Here is a 21,390-nt window from a genome sequence, read left to right on the forward strand (position 1 = left end):
GCATTTACCATCTTCCCACATACCATAAAACACATTCAACCTGTCTGTGGCCTGTAACTCCAGGCCCATCACCAACTAGCACAGTAGCTCCATAACAGAATGTTTCTGTTTTGTTCACTACTGTATCCCAGAGCCTATGGTATCTGGCAAATGTATTAAATGAATGAACAAATGGACAAGTTGTCAACAATATTATTATGACATGAAATAGCTTCCCTTTGTGAAGTAAGTCTACTGGATAAGCAATTTGGTCCTATTACGTACACATCTAGTGACGTGGCTTGATCCAAAGTCAGACTTAAACCACCTATAGTGGCTCTTAACTATATCTGGTCACAGACTCCTTTGAGACTCTCAAGAAACAGACCCTCTATTATAATGCTGTCCAAAATGTAGCCACATATATCATGTTAAATTTTCTTAGAAGTCACATTTAAAAATGAAATTAATTTTGGTAATATATTTTGCATATTCAAATTATCATTTCAACATGTAATCAATATAAATTATTAAGCCAACCAGTTTATGGTAATTTGTGACGGTAATTAGCCACAGAACACTAATATACTGACAAAAAAAGGATAAAAACCACCAAAATCAGGAATAAAAGAAGGAGCATTGCTACTGACCTTATAGAAATTTAAAACACTAGAAAAATATATTGTAAATGCCACAAAATTAGAAAACTTTGATGAATCATATAAATTCCTAAAAGACACAAATTACCAATACTTAATCAATATGAGAGAAAAAATCTGAATTGACTTATAATAAGAAAATAAGTTAACAATTAAAAATCTTCTCAACAAGATGAATCCGGGCCCTAATGGCTTCACTAGTAGATTCTACCAAATATTTTAAAAAGAAAAAATACCAATCCCATGCACATTCTTTCAGAAAATAGAGACAGAGGAAATACTTCTCATTTCATTCTATGTGAACAATATTATTCAGAGAACAAATCCAGGTCAAAGACATTATAAGGAAAAAAAATATTACCAACATTCCTCATGAACATAGATGCAAAAATTCTTAACAAAATATAGGAAAGTGAATCTAATAATGTTTTTAAAATATTATACACCATGACCAAGTAGGATTTATCCCAAGAATGCAGTTAGTTTAATATTGAAAATCAATTAGTGTAATATACCCTATCAGTAGAATAAATGACAAATCCACATGATCATCCCAATAAATGCAGATAAAGAATTAGACAAAATCCAACACCATTCTTAATTTAAAAACAAAAACAAAAACCTCTGAACAAACTAGGAATGGAACCTAACAAAGAGCATCCACAAAACACCCCAGAGCAAACAGCAAACAAGATAAAAGGCTTAATTATTTCTCCCAAAACTGGTACAAAGGAAGGTTGTCTACCTCTCTACTTCTATTAAATAATGTACTACAAATTTTAGTCACTGTGAAAAGACAAATTAAGAGGAATTAAAGGCATCCTAATTAAAAAGAAAGAAGTAAAACTGTCTTTATTTGCAGATGACTTGATCATACATGTAGAAAATCCTAAGAAATCATAAAGCTCTATTAGAACTAATAACAAAGTCACAGGACACAAAATCAATTACAAAATTGGATACAAAATTTAATTACATTTCTATATATAGCCATCAAACAATCTAAAAATGAAATTAAGAAAACAATTCTTTTCACAATGGCATTAAAAAAGAATAAAATATTTAGGAATTACTTTAACAAAAGATGTATAAAACTTGTATACTAAAAACTATGATTAAGCCCCTGCCCCCCCAAAAAAAACAAACTGTAATTGCTAAAAGAAATTAAAGAAGGTCTAAATAAATGGAAAGACTTCCCATTTTCATGGATGGAAGGCTCAATTTTCTCAAATTGATCTACAAATTCAATTCAATACTTATCAAAATCTCAGAAGGATTTTTTGTAAAAATTTACCAGCTGACCCCAAAATTTATATGGAAAAGTAAAGAACCTAGAACAGTCAAAACAATTTTGAAGAAGAACAGAGTTGGATGATTTACACTATTTCAATTTCACAACATACTCAAAAGCCATAGTAATAAAGATTGTAGTGTTGACAGAAGGATGAACATGTAGATCAATGGAATAGAATTAAAGATTCTAGAAATAAACTAATCCGTTTTGACAAAGATGTTGACACAATCCAATGAGGAAAAAATAGTCTTCGCAACAAATGGTGCTAAGATCATGGAATAAGCACATGCAAAAAATAATAATAACTTAGACACTTACATCATAAATATATAAAAATAACAAAAAATGAATCATAGACGAAATAGAAGAACTAAGCCTATAAAACTTTTAGAAGAAAATATAGAAGAGGATGGATGTTCATGACATTAAATTAGGCAGAGTCTTAGATACAGTACCAAAAGAGCTATTCATGAAGAAAAGAAATCAATACATTGGACCTCATCTAGAAAACATAAATTCATAAAGATAAAAAGCAGATCAATGGTTGCCTAAGGCTAAAGCATGAGGGAAGTTTGTTATGGAAAGCTTCTAAAATTTGATTGTGGTGATTGCTACCAAGTCTATAAATGCAACAAAAATCACGAACTTGTCAACTGTACACTTACAATAGATACATTTATGGAGAATAAATTTGATCTCAATAAAGCTGTTTTTCCAAAAAGTGAAAGGAGCCATCACCTACCTTCCAGAAGTTCATAGTCTAAGAAGATATAGAAAATGCTTTAAACAAAATTGGTATGTGTCAATTCAGAGAAAACAAAATACTGGAGAAGGGAGTGATATCACTTCAGCTATGTCAAGCTTGCTTGTATCAAAACAAGACCCCCAGGAGATAGCAAACATCCTGACATTCTCCTGACGTGTTTTTCCCCCATGGCATTTTACAATTTTTAGTATAGATAGATCCTTAAGCAGAAGACAGTAACTTAAAGCTTGCAACAAGTGTTTGAGAAGCCCAAGCACAAGAGAAAATAAAACCACAAAATAAAGACTCCCAATAAGCTGTACAGCTTTTTCCTAGGAGCATTTGTCAAGTTCTAGTTTGTACAGGACAATAAGCTGAGAAGCAAAGCAGAAAACTGGAGCTAAGAAACTGAATATCTAAGCATTGCCTCATAGCAGGCAAAATTTGGAGTTTCAGGACCCTCAAGGATGAATGGCCTTTGTAAACATCCCCGATTCTCAGTTGAAATCCCTGAAAGACCATACCCTAGATGAGAAAAATAAACCAACTGTCACATGAGCTGAAATCCATCCTTAAATTATGTTCACCACTAGCTGAACCAAGGTGATTTGCCTCTATTCAGAGTCAAACTGCTAGGAATGTTGGTCCACAACCTCAGAGCTCCCTGGGAGAAATGTTAAACTTCCCCATACACAAAGGGCAAGAAGAGACACAAAAAAGAGGCATACCACCCCAAATTGTTAGGTTCCAGGCTTAATAAGCCAGGAAACTGACATATGAGGTTTGTCTTGGGCAGGTGCAAGACAAGTAGATCTCCACACCTGCCTACCAAAATCTTAAAGGTTTACATAGAGGCCTTACCAGAGTTCAGTCACATATACTATCCAGAGGGTCTGAACAACATATTGTTCTCTTCAAGTTGCAGCTTTGAAATGGATCCAGCTATGGAAATGGTGGACAGAACACACAATCCAAGGACAGAGGAGGGGAGCAGGGTTTCCAATTGCCCAGGTCCAAGTTGCAGGTCAACCAAGTTATCACATCCTCCTGATAACATGTCAGAAATAACACAGCATCCAGGTTATGTATAAATACTGATACATAAAATCTGGCGTTAAACGGAAACTTGGCAGGAATGTCAACAGGAAGGAGAAAATAAACATAAAACATGTGAAAATATAATGGAAACAGACCCACCAACAATCCAGATACTGCAGTTTTGGATATTGAAGTAATTGTTAAATATGTTCATGAAAATAGATTGGGATACTGAGAATTTCATCAGAGAACTAAAATCAATGAAAAAGGCCATAATTAAAAACTTTCCCACAGAGAAAGATCTAGGCCCAGAGACCCTCACTGGTGAACTTACCCAAATATTTAAGGAAGAAATCATGCCAACATTACACAAGGTATTCTAGAGAACAGAAAAAGAGGGAATACTTCCCAATTCCTTCTACATGGTCAGCATAACCTTGATACCAAAACCCAATAAGGATGTTAAAAGAAAAAAATATACACCAATCTCTTCTATGAATATAGATACAAAAATTCTAAGCCAATGCAATTCAGCAATATATGAAAGGGGTAGTTCATCACAACCAAACTGAGTTTATTCCAATAATGTAAAGTTGATTTTTAATATTTTAAAATTAACTTAACTAACCTATGAATTTTACCACAATCACAGAATAAAGGGGGAAACTCACATTTTTACCTCAGAAAAGGCAGAAAAAACATTTGATGAAATTGAACATGGATTCATAATTTTAAAAGTTCAATAAAATTAGGAAGAGAAAGGAACTTCCTTGATTTAATAAATGGTATATTTTTAAAACCTACAACAAATACTACACTTGATGAAATAGTGGATGCTTTACCCCTCAAATCTGGAACACCAGTCATCACCACTTTATTCAAACTTGAAACAGAACAAGAAAAAGAAATAAATGGTATAAATTGGAAAGGAAAAAATAAAATTGTCTGTACTCACAGATGACATAATTATATAGAAATTTAAAAGAATATCTATGATCTATTAGAATCAATAAGTGTATTTAGCAAAGTCACTGATATAGGCTCCAAAACAGATTAGAGTATATTTCTACATACTAGCCAAAAAGAATTTAAAAATAAAACTTTTTTTTTAAGTAGGCTTCACACCCAGTGCAAAGCCAAATTCAGGGCTTGATCTCACAACCCTGAGATCAATACCTGAGCTGAGATCAAGAGTTGGACACTTAGCCAACTAAGTCACCCAGGTGCCCCTAAAAGTAAAACTTTTAACATACTGCTATTTTTAAGTGATATTTTTGTTCAAAAAAATGAATACCAAGAAATAAATCTAATGAAAGATGTTCAAAACATAATACAGAAAACAGCAAAACATTACTGAGAGAAAATAAAGAAGCCTTAGATGTAGAGAGAAATTTCCTAATTAAGCAATGGAAGATTCAACATTGCAAAGACATCAGCTTTCTTCTGTATTGCTGTAGATTCATGCCATCCCAACAGAAAGCCCTTGTTGAAATTTTATTATTGGAAAATGACAAGGTGAATCTTAAGTTGATATGAAAATTCAAGAGGCCTACAATAGCAACAGCAACCTAAAAGAACAACATTGGCAGTGTGGGGGCCAGGTATCTTATATCTCATTAAAAGTGAATGTCAATCCAGCCACATAGCATACACACACACACACACACACGCACACACACACATCAATTCCAGATAGATTAGTTCCAAATGTAGAAGATAAACAATAGAGCACCTACAAGATAAGAAAATATCTTTACAACCTTTTATAAACAGAACATAAAAAGCACTAAGAATAGAATTTATCATAAGACAACTTTAGAAAAAAAAAAAGACAATTTTAGGATAGCAAAAGTAGAAAATATTTGCAATATATATATTCAACAAATGACTTATGTTTCATAATATATAAAGAACCACTGTAAATCAATAAGAAAAACCAGCATCCAGTTTTAAAGAATGGGCAAAAGAGGACATCCAAACAAAAAGAGGACATTCCATGTAACTAACAAACTTATGAAATATTATTCAACATCATTAGTAATTAGGAAAATCTACTTTAAAATCACAATGGAATGTTATTACACAACCACATTGGCTAGTTTTTTTTTTTCAAAACAGACTATACCAAGTATTGGTAAAGATATAGAATAATGATATTTATATAGATAGATAGAGAATAATGGAAACTCTCCAGCTTAACTGGTATGGATGCAAATTGGTGCAACCATTTTGGAACCAATTTACTAAATCTGAAAATACCCATGTCTTTTGACCCAGTATTTCCACTTCAAGTTACAAGTTAAGTGAAATGTGTGCTTATGAACACCAGACTCTTGCAAGGATGTTCATGGCACATTGTTTGAAATAGCCAGCAGCTAAAAACAATACAAATGTCCATCAACAGCAAATAGGATTTATAAATTATGAAATATTCTAAATGAAAATGAATTAACTACAGCTATTCAAAATAACATGTATAAACCTTAAAAACATAATGTTAAGGGGCATCTGGGTGGCTCAGTCAGTTAAGCATCTGCCTCTTGATTCCAGCTCAAGTCACGATCTCACAGATCATGGGTGTTAGCACAGAGCCCACAGAGCTCTCTCACCCTCTCTTTCTCTGCACCTCCCGTTTATTTCTCTCTCAAAATAAATAAACATTTTCAAAAAACCATAATGTTGAAAGAAAGAATCCAGGCATAAAAGGGTACTTGCTGTAATAAACCCACTGATATAAATCTTTTTAAAAAAATTATTTTAATCTTTATTTTTGAGAGAGAGAGAGAGAGAGAGAGACATGTATGAGTGGGGGAAGGGAAGAGAGAGAGGAAGACACAGAATCCAAAGCAGGCTCCAGGCTCTGAGCTGCTAGCACAGAGCCTGATGCAGGACTCAAACCCATGAACTGTGAGATCATGACCTGAGCCGAAGTCAGACACCTAACCGACTGAGACACCCAGATGCCCCTCCACTGATATAAATCTTACATAAAGACAGAATAGGTCTACCTTTTGGGAAAGAGTAATGACTGAGAGAGATCAAGAAGGGAATTTACGGATTGGTAGCAATGTTTTTTGGTTTTGTTTTTGTCTTTTTACCTGAGTGATGGATGGTAACATGGGTGTGTTTATTTGGTAAAAATTCATCATGCTAATATATCTAACATACATACATATATGTGTGTGTTCATATATATGTGTGTGTATATTTTATAAACAATGTTTACTTTGGGAAATGCTGTAGGAACACAGATTAAGTGCTTATTGAAGAATTTTGAGAGCTAACATCTTGCTGATTGGTTGGTCTGTGCCACAGTGGCCCTTCTTCAGGAGGAGGCAGAATCAGCAGATGGCCCACTGACCTACTTCCTATCAGGGGACATATTGATGGGAACTTTCTGCTATCTTCCACCTGAGCACAATCAATGTGTCTCCTTTGCAAACAGCAGGGCAGAAATTAGCTGCTGGCTTTCCAGTGCTGAAAATGGATTCACACTGATCCATCTCTACTTTCTCATCTTCCACTCCCACCACCCACCTACCACTAATCATGGCCACTTACCTTACAGTGCTCAGGCAACAGTCTTTGTCCCTAAAAGGGAAAAAGGTGACTGATCCCTGTGGTGCATTGGGACCAACTCTCTTGACCCCTGGGCCCACTCTGCAATGCTTGGGGAAAGGAGTCTAGACTAGAGAAATAGCAGTGGAATCGTGGACACATGAATGGTAGGTGAAGACATGGGTTGAAAAGCTCACACTGAGGGTGTGAGCAGGAAGTGGGGAGGAGATGGCTGAGGCTAGAACACTGGAGAGCATTTAAAAAGAGAACAGACCTAGAGGTGCCTGGAAAAAAAAAAAGTGACTGCAAAGGGGCAGTCAAAAGTGAAAGGACACCATAAAATCAGGAGACAGCTGTTCTAGTGGGTCTACACATTCTCTCCAGAAAGATTCTGATTATCTGCCCATAAGCCTAAAGGAACAGGAGGAAGTGGGGCGGGGGGGGGGGGGTGGGTGGCAAAAGCAAGGCCTAACTTCATACCTCAGCCACCCAGCAATAGATGCTAAGAAGATGAGACAAAAGCACAACTTGTTCCTAGGATGTTTCAGAAACAAAATGACATTGTCCCCTCCTCCACAGTATAAGCTGCAAACTGTCACTGAGCAGACCTTTCCCCTGGGTTTCCCATCAGAGGCCCTGAGGCACAGAATGTTGTGTCCAATATGGGCAGCTCTCGGTGCAGCACCAGGAGTGGTGCAACGCCAGCCTGGAGAGAGAGCTCACCTCTCTCCAGAAGAGTAGAGTCAGAAGTGAGGGGCCGGTGGCCCATTAGAACTAAATTAGTGCACAACTGCAAATACTCATTGATCATATAAGTGTAAGGTTTGATGCAACCCACTGGGCACCCAGACCCAGCGAGATCCTCCCGAAGTGAGGTGGGGAAAATGGTTCTTCCCTGCCTCAGCCTTCAGGACACCTCTGTTTCTACATTGGACCTTTCTCTTCCACCCTCGTTTCACCTCAGAAAATTCATAACCCTGTGACAAGGAGAAAATAAAATGAATGAAATGCAGCCAGCTCCAGCACCTCAACCTCCGCATTTCTATTCTCAAGTTTCTAAACATGCTGTCTTGAACAAGCCTATAGGCAAATGATCTGCCCTCCCAAACACAGCACCATACCCTCCTACCAGGAGCACCTCCCTCAAACAGCCCCTTCATCTAGACATTAGCACCTTATGATGCCATTAGTTGTCAACTCTCTGTCCCTCTGTGCTCCAGCCTCTCCTTACCTGTTCTCTGGTTCTCACTGCTCCCAAGCAGAGACCCCTGCTTGAGGTGAGCTCTCTCTCCAGGCTGTCTCCCCACCCCCACCTACCTTGGCTTCATCCTTTGCTTATGCCTCATCCCTTTCCTTTTCACTCAAACACCTTCACTTAAGTGAAGCTGTCACTAGCCCTCCTGACACTGAACTTCTGGGACCTTATAGTACCACACCTGCAGAACATAATTTGCACTCATTACATCCCATAGAGCATGTGTGGAGTATTTTTAAATATGGCCATTTGCGGGCCCAAAATTATTGCCAGGGAAACCATCAGGCTGTCTCATAAAAAGCCTCACAGGGTGACATTCTTTAGCTTAATGACTATTTCTCGGTCCAGGACTTGCAGGCTCAGACACCAAATGTGCCAGCATAGCATGAGTAGATTGTTTCTTAGGAAGGACTTATATGGCCCAGGGTCATAAGTCCCACTCGCTTGGAGCCAGTACAGGAGAGTGGTTCTGAGATTAGACACCTAGGCCAGACCGCCCAGAGTCAGACTCCAAATCTACCATTTGCTGGTTCTGCAAACTTGTGCCAAGTACTGAACCTCTCTGGGCTCTATTTTGTTGTTTGTAAAGTGGAGATATTAATAGTAACATCCTGAAAGATGGTCATGATGATTGAATGAGTTAATGCATGCAAAATGCTTGGAACAAAGTCCAGCCTGTAGTAAGCACTCAATAAAGGTTAGCTATCATTTTTTAAATTAAATCAGAAGACTAATTTATAAGACAAATATAAGTCTCTTAAGGATGTTATATTCATAAAATCTACCTAGGCTAGTTTCTGTTTGATATACATGGACCAAGACCAAGTAGACTTTATTATAGGATTCAAATAATGAGAAGCAGGAGAGCATGATGGTTAAGAACTTGGGCTTTCGACCGTAGCTTAGCACTTAACTGTATAACCTTGGGGACCTCTTTCATCCCTCTAAGCCTTAGTTTCTCATCCATACAACAAGGCTGATGGCAGGATCTTCACCATAGAGCAAAAAGTCTACATGGGGCTTCTCACTGTGCCTAGCACACAGAAACCAGTCAATATACAAAAGCTCTCATTGTTAATATTTAAGCCCCATCCAGTGTTCATTTCACTATACTCAGCCACCTCTTGAAACAACCCTTCTTTCTCTCCTTTTGTTCTTTTTTCTTCAACATCCAAATAGCTTCTTCTGATGCTATGATCCTTATGCAAACTCATGAAAAACGTTCACAAGGCCTAGATTACAACACAGAAGACATACTGGTTTACAGTGTGGAGGCAGGTCCCAAGAGAGAAGACCCACATTTGGGTGTGACCCTGCCATTATTATTTGTGTCCCCTTGGGCTGAATATCTAACATTGCTCTGCTTAATTTTCCCCATCTTGAGGGACAAACAATCAATATGGAAGTGATTTGGACGGTTTAAAGTACTATACAATGTTAATCACGAATATCAATAATAATAAGCAATTTTATACTCTAATTAGAGAAAGAGCACAGAGTGGAGGGAAATATGCTAGACCCCAAAAATAGAATATCTTTAGTGTTCCATCCACAAATGAGGGATACTAACGACTTTTGGATAGCACTAGCCTCACGTGTGAAGTCAGAGGGGTAAAGCTCCTTGAAGGGACAGATTCTGTAGAAATGGCAAACAGAATGAGAGACCCATGTGAAAAAGATATTAAGGTACCTCACTTCTGTCAGCACCGAATTAAAGTGAGCAATAAAGCACGAAAGGAAACCAGAATTGGCTCCTCAGATATTACCTTGTCCTCTCACCATCTGTTACAACTATCAGGTCCCCAAATAAGGAACGAAGACTGAAACCCAAGTCTGGCAAGAGGCCCATTCTGATTTCTCATTTATCTGTACTGGGGTCCATTAGAAACTCAGGACTGGGTTTTCTTCTAAGCCTGGAAAAATATTACATCTGCCAGCCATTTGCAAAAGATGAACAATGAACATCAAGGAAAACCACTGACTCTCAAAATAATTTCTCTCTCAAAGGGCGTTAATGGAATATTCACCTCAGAGTCTTCGAACTCGAGAACACATGGAATATTCTGTAGAGTCCCAAGCAGACATCACTCAAAAAGTCTCACAGTTCCAACAGCTATGCACATTAAGGGATAGAACTCTAAGAATACTCATGTTGGCTGATAGCCAACATCTTACTTCTGCTCTTCTGGTATGATGGAGGTTAAAATGCAAAATGCTCCACAAAGACTGTATGTTAAAGTTCATGGACATTTACACCTTAATGTTAATAAGTGTCAGATCTTTTTGTGGGCATGAGTGACCTTTACAAGGAGGAAGAATACACACTGAATCAAAAAGCAGTGGACAGCAGCCACTTTATAATTTTACCACGGTCAAGCCTCAAGCTGTGGCTACTGATGCAATTGATTGAAAAGGACCATTTCATATTATGGAACCACTTCACTTGTGAGAATCTTCTATTTTATCTGTAAGAGGAATGACATTGCCGCTTGGAATGTGACCATCTGGACAAGAGGAAGTGGAATACGTCAATTTATTTGAAAATCATACTAGGCAGCAAAGACATCTTGAGAGAAATTTTAATGTTTCATGAAAATAACAGACATTGTAACCCCCCAGAACACTGGGTAGATAAAAGAAAATTAGAAAAACCTATAAAGTTCAGTTTATTTCCTTAGTTGAAGGAGACCAATTTATGACCCAAAAGGGGCAGGTGACAAAGAAATATATTCTGAGGGACAGAAAGTAATTCTCTGAGCAGGGAAAACAAAAAAGAAGCTATTTAAATATCTGAGGTTTATCAAAGGTGAGGTGACTGGCAAGTATCTCCAGGTGTGGGGCTCACTGAGTTCCTTACAGAAGGAGGCTTGATTTAGGGGGAGTAGCATCTGCCTGCCCCCCATTCTGCTGAGCAGTGGCTACCCCAGGCCCTGCAGGTGATGACAGAGCCACAGAATTAGCAAATATCCTGGAAAGACTCCAAAGACAAAGCCTGAAATTTTACCCACATGACAGGGGAAACAAGGGCCTCAAAGAGTCATCATAGGAAGCCATTCCTGGGAAAACAAATATGACACAAAGCTGTTAGCAGCCTTAGGAGGAATAAAAGCTACCTAAGTCTGTCGTTACCTCAGTAAGGAGTGTCAGCGGCTATTTACCAAAGCCAGAAGAGTCATCTGATGTTAGACACAGGAAATAAGACTCACAAGGTGTCTTTCTCAGGGCACTCCCATTCACAGCAGGGAGTAAAACAAGTCCCCCTTTCTTGTTTTGACAGATTGAGCTTTCAGAACCAAGATTAGGCATCTGCAACATAGGGCAAAGGGCAAGTGAATCCACCTGAGGGCAACTGGCCAAACAGCTATTGACCAGTGGTAATTAAATAAAATATAGTTTCTCAGCTTGCACAATCAAATTTTATGGACTTTTCATGTTCAAGATCTTAATTTGGTTCCCTGAATTGTATTCTACATTTGGCACCTGCCATCTTGAGTATAAGTTTCTAAATCTGACCAACAACCAGCATGAAAGGAGAAAGAGGACTCAAGAGTGAGGGAGGCTTGGAGAAAAGGCTCAAGAGCCACTGACTTGGGAACAAGTGTGTATGTCCCCAAAAGATTCATATCACTACATTCATAACAGCTGCATTCTGCATAGCCCCAAACTTACAACAACCCAACTTTTCAACAAGAGAATGGATGACCAAGTTTTGATAGAATGAAATAACACACAGCAATAAAAAAGAACAAATCACTGATACTTGCAACAAAGGGATGAATTTTGAAAGCATCATATTCAGCAAAATGAGTCTGACTCAAACCAGTACAAAATGAATGATTCCATTCTTATGAAGTTCAAGTAAATACAGAATTAATCTATGGTGATAGCAATCATAATAGTAATAACTTTTCACTGCAAAGGGGCTTAACTATAAAGGGATATGAGGGGACTTTCTGGGGTGATGAAAATACACAAGTCTTTATGCAAAAAATTCATCAAACTATATATTTCACATTAGTGCATTTTCCTGTATGTAAATTGTCTTTTTTTTTTTTTTACTTTTTTTTTGTTTAATTTCATTTTTTTAATTTACATCCAAATTAGTTAGCATATAGTGCAACAGTGATTTCAGGAGTAGATTCCTTAATTCCCCTTACCCATTTAGTCCATCCCCCCCCACAACCCCTCCAGTAACCCTCAGTTTGTTCTCCATATTTAAGAGTCTCTTACGTTTTTTTTTTGTTTTGTTTTGTTTTTTATTTAATGTTTTTTTATTTATTTTTGAGACAGAGAGAGACAGAGCATGAACGGGGGAGGACCAGAGAGAGAGGGAGACACAGAATCTGAAGCAGGCTCCAGGCTCTGAGCTGTCAGCACAGAGCCCGACGCGGGGCTCGAACTCACGGACCGTGAGATCATGACCTGAGCCGAAGTGGACGCTTCACCAACTGATCCACCCAGGCACCCCTCTTACTTTTTTTTTTAACTTTGTAATTTATTTTTTATTTGTTAAAATTTACATCCAAATTAGTTAGTATATAGTGAAGCAATGATTTCAGTAGATTTCTTAATGCCCCTTACCCATTTAGCTGATCCCCCCTCTCACCACCCCTCCAGCAACCCTCAGTTTTTTCTCCATATTTATGGGTCTCTTCTGTTTTGTCCCCCTCCCTGCTTTTATATTATTTTTGCTTCCCTTTCTTTATGTTCATCTGTTCTGTGTCTTAAAGTCCTCATATGAGTGAAGTCATATGATATTTGTCTTTGACTGACTAATTTCGCTTAGCATAATACCCTCTAGTTCCATCCACATAGTTGCAAATGACAAGATTTCATTCTTTTTGATTGCCAAGTAATACTCCGTTGTATATATATACCACATCTTCTTTATCCATTCATCCATCAATGGGCATTTGGGGTCTTTCCATACTTTGGCTATTGTTGATAGTGCTGCTGTAAACATTGGGGTGCATGTGCCCCTTCGAAACAGCATCCCTGTATCCCTTGGATAAATACCTAGTAGTGCAATTGCTGGGGCGTAGAGTAGTTCTATTTTTAATTGCTTGAGGAACCTCCATACTGTTTTCCAGAGTGGCTACACCAGCTTGCATTCCCACCAACAATGCAAAAGAGATCCTCTTTCTTCGCATCCTTGCCAACATCTGTTGTTGCCTGAGTTGTTAATGTTAGCCATTCTGACAGGTGTGAGGTGGTATCTCATTGTGGTTTTGATTTGTATTTCCCAGATGATTAGTCATGTTGAGCATTTTTTCATGTGTCGGTTGGCCATCTGTATGTCTTCTTTGGAGAGGGGTCGACTTATGTCTTTTGTCCATTTCTTCACTGGATTATTGTTTTTTGGGTGTTGAGTTTGAGAAGTTCTTTATAGATTTTGGATACTAGCCCTTTATCTGATATGTCATTTGCAAATATCTTCTCCCATTCTGTCAGTTGCCTCTTAGTTTTGTTGATTGTTTCCTTCACCGTGCAGAAGGTTTTGTTTGTTTGTTTGTTTGTTTGTTTTTATTTTGGTGAGGTCCCAATAGTTCATTTTTGCTTTTGTTTTCCTTGCCTCTGGAGACATGTTGAGTAAGAAGTTGCTGTGAGCAAGAGCCACAAAGCCTCAAAGAGGTTTTTACCTGCTTTCTCCTCGAGGATTTTGATGGCTTCCTGTCTCACACTGAGGTCTTTAATCCATTTTGAGTTTATTTTTGTGTATGGTGTAAGAAAGTGACCCAGGTTCATTCTTCTGCATGTCACTGTCCAGTTTTCCCAGCACCACTTGCTGAAGAGACTGTCTCTATTCCATTGGATATTCTTTCCTGCTTTGTCAAAGATTAGTTGGCCGTATGTTTGTGGTTATAAATTGTCTTTTTAATTTATTTTTTAACTTTGTAAATAAGATAGGAACTATCTCTTCTTTAAGGGTTTGGTAAATCCTTTCCACCAAATATTTTTCTTTAAAAATAGTGTTTAAGGGGCGCCTGGGTGACTCAGTTGGTTGAGTGTCCAACTCTTGATTTCTGCTCAGGTCATGATCGCAGGGTTGTGGAATCAAGCCCACATCCAGCTCCATGCAGAGCATGGAGCCTGGTTAAGATTCTCTCTCTCTCTCCCTCTGCCCCTCCCCAACTTGCACTTGTGCACTAGTTCTAAATAAATAAATAAATAAATAAATAAATAAATAAAACTTTAAAAATAATAATGCTTAAGGTACACACATACACATAAGCACACAAACTCATTCCCCACCCATCTACTGGTTATAAGGCTGAACACTGAGTTAGTCTTGGAAAACTTACACCTACATAAAATGAGCTATGCAATGTTAAGTCTTCTGAATTCACCAACCTGTATTATTTGCCTTGCTTTCAAAGTGCTAAATCCCTAACAGGTATTTCATTATTTCTTACCAGGCCTTGTAATAAAAAGTGTCAGCATGTAACCAAATGCAGACAAGTTCCACTCAGGAAAGTCATCCACTCCCTTTTAACATTATTGTGAATTATTGTAAAGACGTGATGTTTTCAATTACTTTTAAGTTTTAGAATTCATTTATTCAAATGTTTTAAAGTATAGCTTTCCTAAGTGTAATTCCTTTAGCCTCCTAGACTTACTGCTGAAGTTATTATTGTTTAAAAATATTGAATGACCTGAAATTGCAAGTTGGTTGTGCACCAATCAACACAACGGTTCCAGTTTTATAAATATTAGGACTCTGCTGGTGTATCTGAGGCTGTAGCCTGGCCTCTGTCTATCCCACCAATGCCTCTTCTGGGTCTTCCAGTTGCTATCACCTCCTGTGTTTACACTTCTCCTCTCCCTGACCTCCCTTTTCACCCCAGCAAGGTGAGCTCACCCTAGCCCCAAAGAGCCTCTCACATGCTTCTCAATGAACTAACTTTCGGATCAAATTTTCCTTTCCTTTCCTCTTTCTCTGCTACTCAATCCCATCCATCAATGCTGTGTGATTACAATTTTGGAACTTTAAAAAAATAGTAATAAGATGGCAATGACCCAGCCTGCAATAAATATTTTGATCCCACATATTGTTACGTGAGGAGCAGGTCAGCTGAAAACATGCATTTTCCATTTGTAAGGGGTCTGTTCTGCATATGCCATAATTTAGTTTATGTGTGGCTTTCAGCTCACACCTGCAATTCCAAATAAAACTCCTGAACAGACTAATGAAAGGTTTTATGAAATAAACAGGAAATTAAATAACCTAGCAAATCTTCCAGAGCTCAGTAGGGTCCCCATATATAACTTTATTTCAGTGACAAATATAGCCAAGTACCAAACAAGGAATTGAAACCTTTTTAAATGCTAAAGAAAAAGCACTGGAGTTTATTACAGCTCATGCCCACAGAACATGTATGTACCTTAAGGTTTCCTCATGGGTTCCTAAGACTCCTAGACTCACAAACCTGGAATTTAAATGCAGCTGGAGCTGACTTGTACCTGTGGTTTTATATTCCTGAAATTCCTTAATTCTCATAAGTCCACGAGGACACTGGGGGATTATATCTGCTTGAAATGGAACCAAAAACCCTGTGTTGTTCTCACCAGCCAAAGCATCTGTAGTAGAGTTTTCATACATAACTTTCAGAAGCAAAATGCAGAATACAGTGGAGGCACATCTAACTGTTCCATAATTTTAGACATAAAAGTAGTGCAGATAAAAAGAAATGGAAAACGTGTAAACAACTGTCAATCTATAAACTTCCAACAAATAAGAAGATGACACTAACCTAAACCCTACTTTGGTCAAATGGCTGGTTACTTGAACCAGTGGTTCCTATGCCTATCAAAATGGCATCTGTCAATCCTGACAAAAAGATGAATTGTGTCTGTGTGTCCTCTTGCAACGCTAAAACTAATTATTAGGGTCTTAAAATCTTTTTGATGGATTAAGAGTTCCTACTGTGCATAGTTAAACAAACCATTCGATTGACAACAAGATTTTTCCACACTGCAACAATCCTCTAATGAACCGACTCCTGCCACATTAATTAGTTAGGGACTTGAACAATTGAAAGTCTGAACTATGTTTTGTTTTGTTTTGTTTTTCTTCTTTTGGAATTGAGGTAATCTCCATACAATAAAATACATGGGCTTCAGCTAGGTCTTTGGTGAATTTTGACAAATGTAACCATAACACTGGTCAAGATATATAAAACATTTCTATCACCACAGAAAGTTCCTGCTTGCCCTTTCCAGTCAATTCCACCATCACTGCCCAGAGGCAACCACTATTCTAATTTCTATTACCAAAAATCAGTCTTGCCTGTTCTAGAGCATGTATATGGAATCATACATAGCTACTATTTTGCATCTGGATGCTTTCACTCAACATCACATTTTCAAGGCTCATCCATGTGGTGTGTATCTGTATTTTATCAGTTTATTATGTGAATATGCCACAGTTTGTTCTTCCACCCTGCTGGTAATGGACATTTGGGTTGTTTCCAGTTTGAGGCTATGATAAATAAGCTGCTCTGAACATTCTTACACAGGTCTTTTGGTGAACATATGCTTCATTTCTCAGAGGTAAATACCTAGGAGTAGACTTGCCGAGTCATAAGGTAGTTGTAGGGCTTAACTTTATAAGAAATTGCTGAGCTTTTTTGCTTTTTTACATGAACACTTCCACCGTCTCCAATTCCTTCTACTGACGCCTATATGCCAGCCTCCAACCACAGGTTCATTCTAAAAAAGATAACGCATAGTTTAAGATTTTATTTTTCTTGTGTTTCTCTCTGCTCTGGCAGATAACGCTGTTTATCATTGGTAGAAGCACTTTTAACCATTCAATTTCAACCACCGAAAATAAAAAAAGAGTGCTCCAAAGAAGAGTTAGCTCTCCGAACCAGGCCTTCAGAGGCTCTGTCAATAACATTTGCTCAGTGTTGCAAGGGCATCAATTCTTGGGCTAGCCTCTGAGCTTAGGCCACTGGAAACATTTATTTTCATAATACCGTTTGATTTTAGCGCTAAAATTGCTGCTAAAAGGGAGGGTGATATGCACATTAATATTATAATTAACTGCTTGTTATTAAGGTAATCTTAGACAAGTCTTTCCCTTTGTTTTTATTTTGGAGATTTGGGGTTCCCCAAATCCTCCTAGGTGCCATTCAATGGCGGGCACCAGCATTAGGGGGAGAAAAGCAGTTGTTCACATTAAGACACCTCCAGTTTTGGCATGATCAGCAGCCATGCTTCCACAGGATTAAGATCCATCCCTTTGATAATATGAAAACAAGGACACAAAAGGCACTGCCTGAAAATGATTTACCACAGAACACACTTTGCTTTAGACAAACCTTTTTTTTTTTCCTAAGGAAAAAGTGTGTGGGCTTATCTCTTGAAAATGCCAGCATGGTTGTGAACACTGGGGAAATTAAAAGACTGAATAGAATGGATTTCTTAGGAAAAATCAGTATGAGTATGCAGAGAGTTGCATGGCTTATTTATTAAGTTGTGTGCTATGGGAGGATTATCTGCCTCAGACTTATCTATTACTTTGTGGCAGTGGTTTTAAATATAGAGGGTTTTTTTTCCCCTAATGCACAAAGCCAAGTCCAAATGGAATCTAAAACTCAGTAACTTTGGCAGCTTTGGCTATGACATAGAGATCAGAAAATCAGAGGCACAAAAACTTTCTCTACCACCATCCCTTGCCCAGAAAAACGAAAGGCTTTGAAGAACATTCCATTTCCTTTTGACACAGCATCCAATTATTCTCTCTTAGAAACAGAGGTCAGCGGAACAATGATGAAGATGTCTAAAGTAATGAATGCTGCCTAATGAAGCTGGTAGTCACTATATCCCCATTTACCACTGTGGCCAAACTACTGTAGCCAAAAAGAACTAAAGATAGAGATGTCTTTGTCATGTGCGGAAGAGATTCATAATTTGGAATCACAAGTTACAAAGAGAACTGATGGAATTGTGACTATCAGTACAGCTTCCAGCCCAATTCAAAGGTAAGAGCTGTCTCATTTATTTAATGGAATAGTTATGGCTTGGTTCCTTGAAGTCCCATGCTGCCAGTTAGTAATTAATAATGCATTAATCGTACTTCTTGTTTTTAAGTTGAAAAATGCTCTGTAGCTACCAGTCAGTCCTCAGAATAGTCCTTGCAGACTGAGTCAAATTATTATTTTTATTTGATTTGATAAGGTACAAAAAGTCACACAGAGAAAGACACATATTGATCCTCAAGAATGCCTGCTCCCACTCCTAACCAAATTTACTACTTTTAACCAAAAATATGAGCCTCTACAAAGAGTTTGTGAAATTCCCTGTGATAGCTCTCCAATATGACATTACCAAATGAGTGCCCATTCTGGATGAAAAAAATGGAATATGGAATATTAAAAATAATAATGGTTTTCCTCAAATTTGTATGGAACCACAAAAGACCCCAAACAGCCAAAGCAAATATGAGGGAAAAGAATAAAACTAGAAGTATAACACTTCCTGATCTCAAACCAAATTACAAAGCTATAATAATAAAACAGGATGATACAAGCAGAAAATAGACATATAGACCAATGGAACAGAATAGAGAGTCTACAATTAAACCTCTGCATATACAGTCAACTAATATTCAACAAGGAAGGCAAGAAAACCCATTGGGCAAAGGATAGTCTCAACAAAGGGTACTGTCAAAACTGGATAAACACATGCTAAACAATAAAATTGGACCCCTATCTTACCCCACTCACAAAAATTAATTCAAAATGGATCAAAGGATTAAACATAAGACTTGATACCACAAAACTCTAGAAGAAAAGGTAAGGAAGAAGCTCCTTGAAATTGGTCTTGGCAACAATTTTCTGGATATGACACCAAAAGAAAAAAATCAATGGGGCGCCTGGGTGGCGCAGTCGGTTGGGCGTCCGACTTCAGCCAGGTCACGATCTCGCGGTCCGTGAGTTCGAGCCCCGCGTCAGGCTCTGGGCTGATGGCTCAGAGCCTGGAGCCTGTTTCTGATTCTGTGTCTCCCTCTCTCTCTGCCCCTCCCCCGTTCATGCTCTGTCTCTCTCTGTCCCAAAAATAAATAAACGTTGAAAAAAAAAAATTTTTTTTTTTTAAATCAACATAAGGGATTACATCAAAATTAAAAGCCTCTGCACAGGAAAAGAAACAATTAACAAAATGAATAGACAACCTACAGAATGGCAGAAGATGTTTGCAAACCATATATTGGACAAGAGGGCAAGATACAAAATATATAAAGAACACACCAACTAAATAACAAAATAAAATATGACTCAAAAATGGGCAGAAGAATTAAATAGGCATTTTTCCAAAGAAGACATCCAAATGGCCAATAGGTACATGAAAAGGTACAATGCTCAACCTCACTAATCATCAGAGAATGCAAATCAAAGCCACAATGAGATGTCACTTTATACCAGTTAGAATGGCAATCATCAAGAAGACAAGAGGTAAGTGTCAGTGAGAATGTAAAGAAAAGAGAGCACTGGTGAACTGTTGGTGGGAATATAAATTGGTTCAACTACTATGGGAAACAATATGGAGGTCCATCAAAAAATTAAAATAGAACTACCATACGACCTGGCAATTCCACTTCTTGATATAAACCCAAAGAAAATAAAAACAGAATATCAAAGAGAAATACCTGCACCCATGTTTGCTACAGCATTAATGACAACACCAAGATAAGGAAACAACCTTAGTGCCCCTTAACAGATAAATGGATGAGGAAAATGTGGTATATATGTATAATGAAATATTACTCAGCTGTAAGAAAGGACAGCCTGCTATTTGCAACAACATGAGTAGACCTTGAGCACATTATACTAAGTGAAATAAATGAGACAGAAAAAGACAAGTACAATATAATATCACTTATATGTGGAATCTAAATAAGCCAATGCATAAAACCAGAGAGTAAAATGGTGGTTACCAGGCGATAGGACAGATGTTGTTTAAGGGTACAAATTTGCAATGAGTAGTAAATAAAACCTAGAGATCTAACACATGACATAGTGAATATAGACAACAATACTCTAATTATCAAACTTGCTAACAGGCTACAACTTAATTATTCCAGCCACTAAAATAGAATGATCATGTAACATGAGAGGCATTAATTATTGCTACATCGGCAATCATATTACCATGCATATATGTATCACATTGACATGTTGTACACTTCACATTTACAGAATATTGTATGTCAAATATATTTCAATTTTTTCATTAAAAGTAACAATTTTTTTAAAAAATAGGATGGATTTTGTTCTATTCTGGTCCCCACAAGTTACTCCCGTAAATGGAGTACAACATTACTATTTTCCCTAATGCAATAGTTGAAATTTGAGTGTCCTAGAGAGCAAGTCTTACCTCTTTGCAGTAACTCACTTGGACTAGATACTTAAATAGAATTTCTTCCTGAATGCATAGGTCCTTTGCCATTAGAAAATACTCTCTAACTAAAGTTTGTACTTTCCATCAAGGAGAATGAATGGCCTATAATTTCCACAGGTATCCCAGTCACATTTGTTTTCTTTCAAGAACCATAGTTTCAACATAGTACTGTCATGATTGGCAGAAACTGGGAAAAGTAAGTATGACACCACTCACCCTATAATCAAGTTAATCATGAGGAAAACGAATTTTAGAGCTCAGGCAAAGTGATCTAGCTCCTGTGACATAATGATTCCACCATAAAGCCGTTTTACCTAAAAGGCATAAGAGTGGCTTTTCTGTGTGACTTACCAGGAAATGGCTCGTCTCCACAATTCCTTAAGTGGTGCTCTCACTCACCTTGGGTCCTGGCTTTCACCACTTCTCATGGACTAGAAATCCTGCCTCCCCTGAGATGACC

Source organism: Leopardus geoffroyi, chromosome A3, assembly GCF_018350155.1.
Source record: "Leopardus geoffroyi isolate Oge1 chromosome A3, O.geoffroyi_Oge1_pat1.0, whole genome shotgun sequence".
Classification (NCBI taxonomy): domain Eukaryota; kingdom Metazoa; phylum Chordata; class Mammalia; order Carnivora; family Felidae; genus Leopardus; species Leopardus geoffroyi.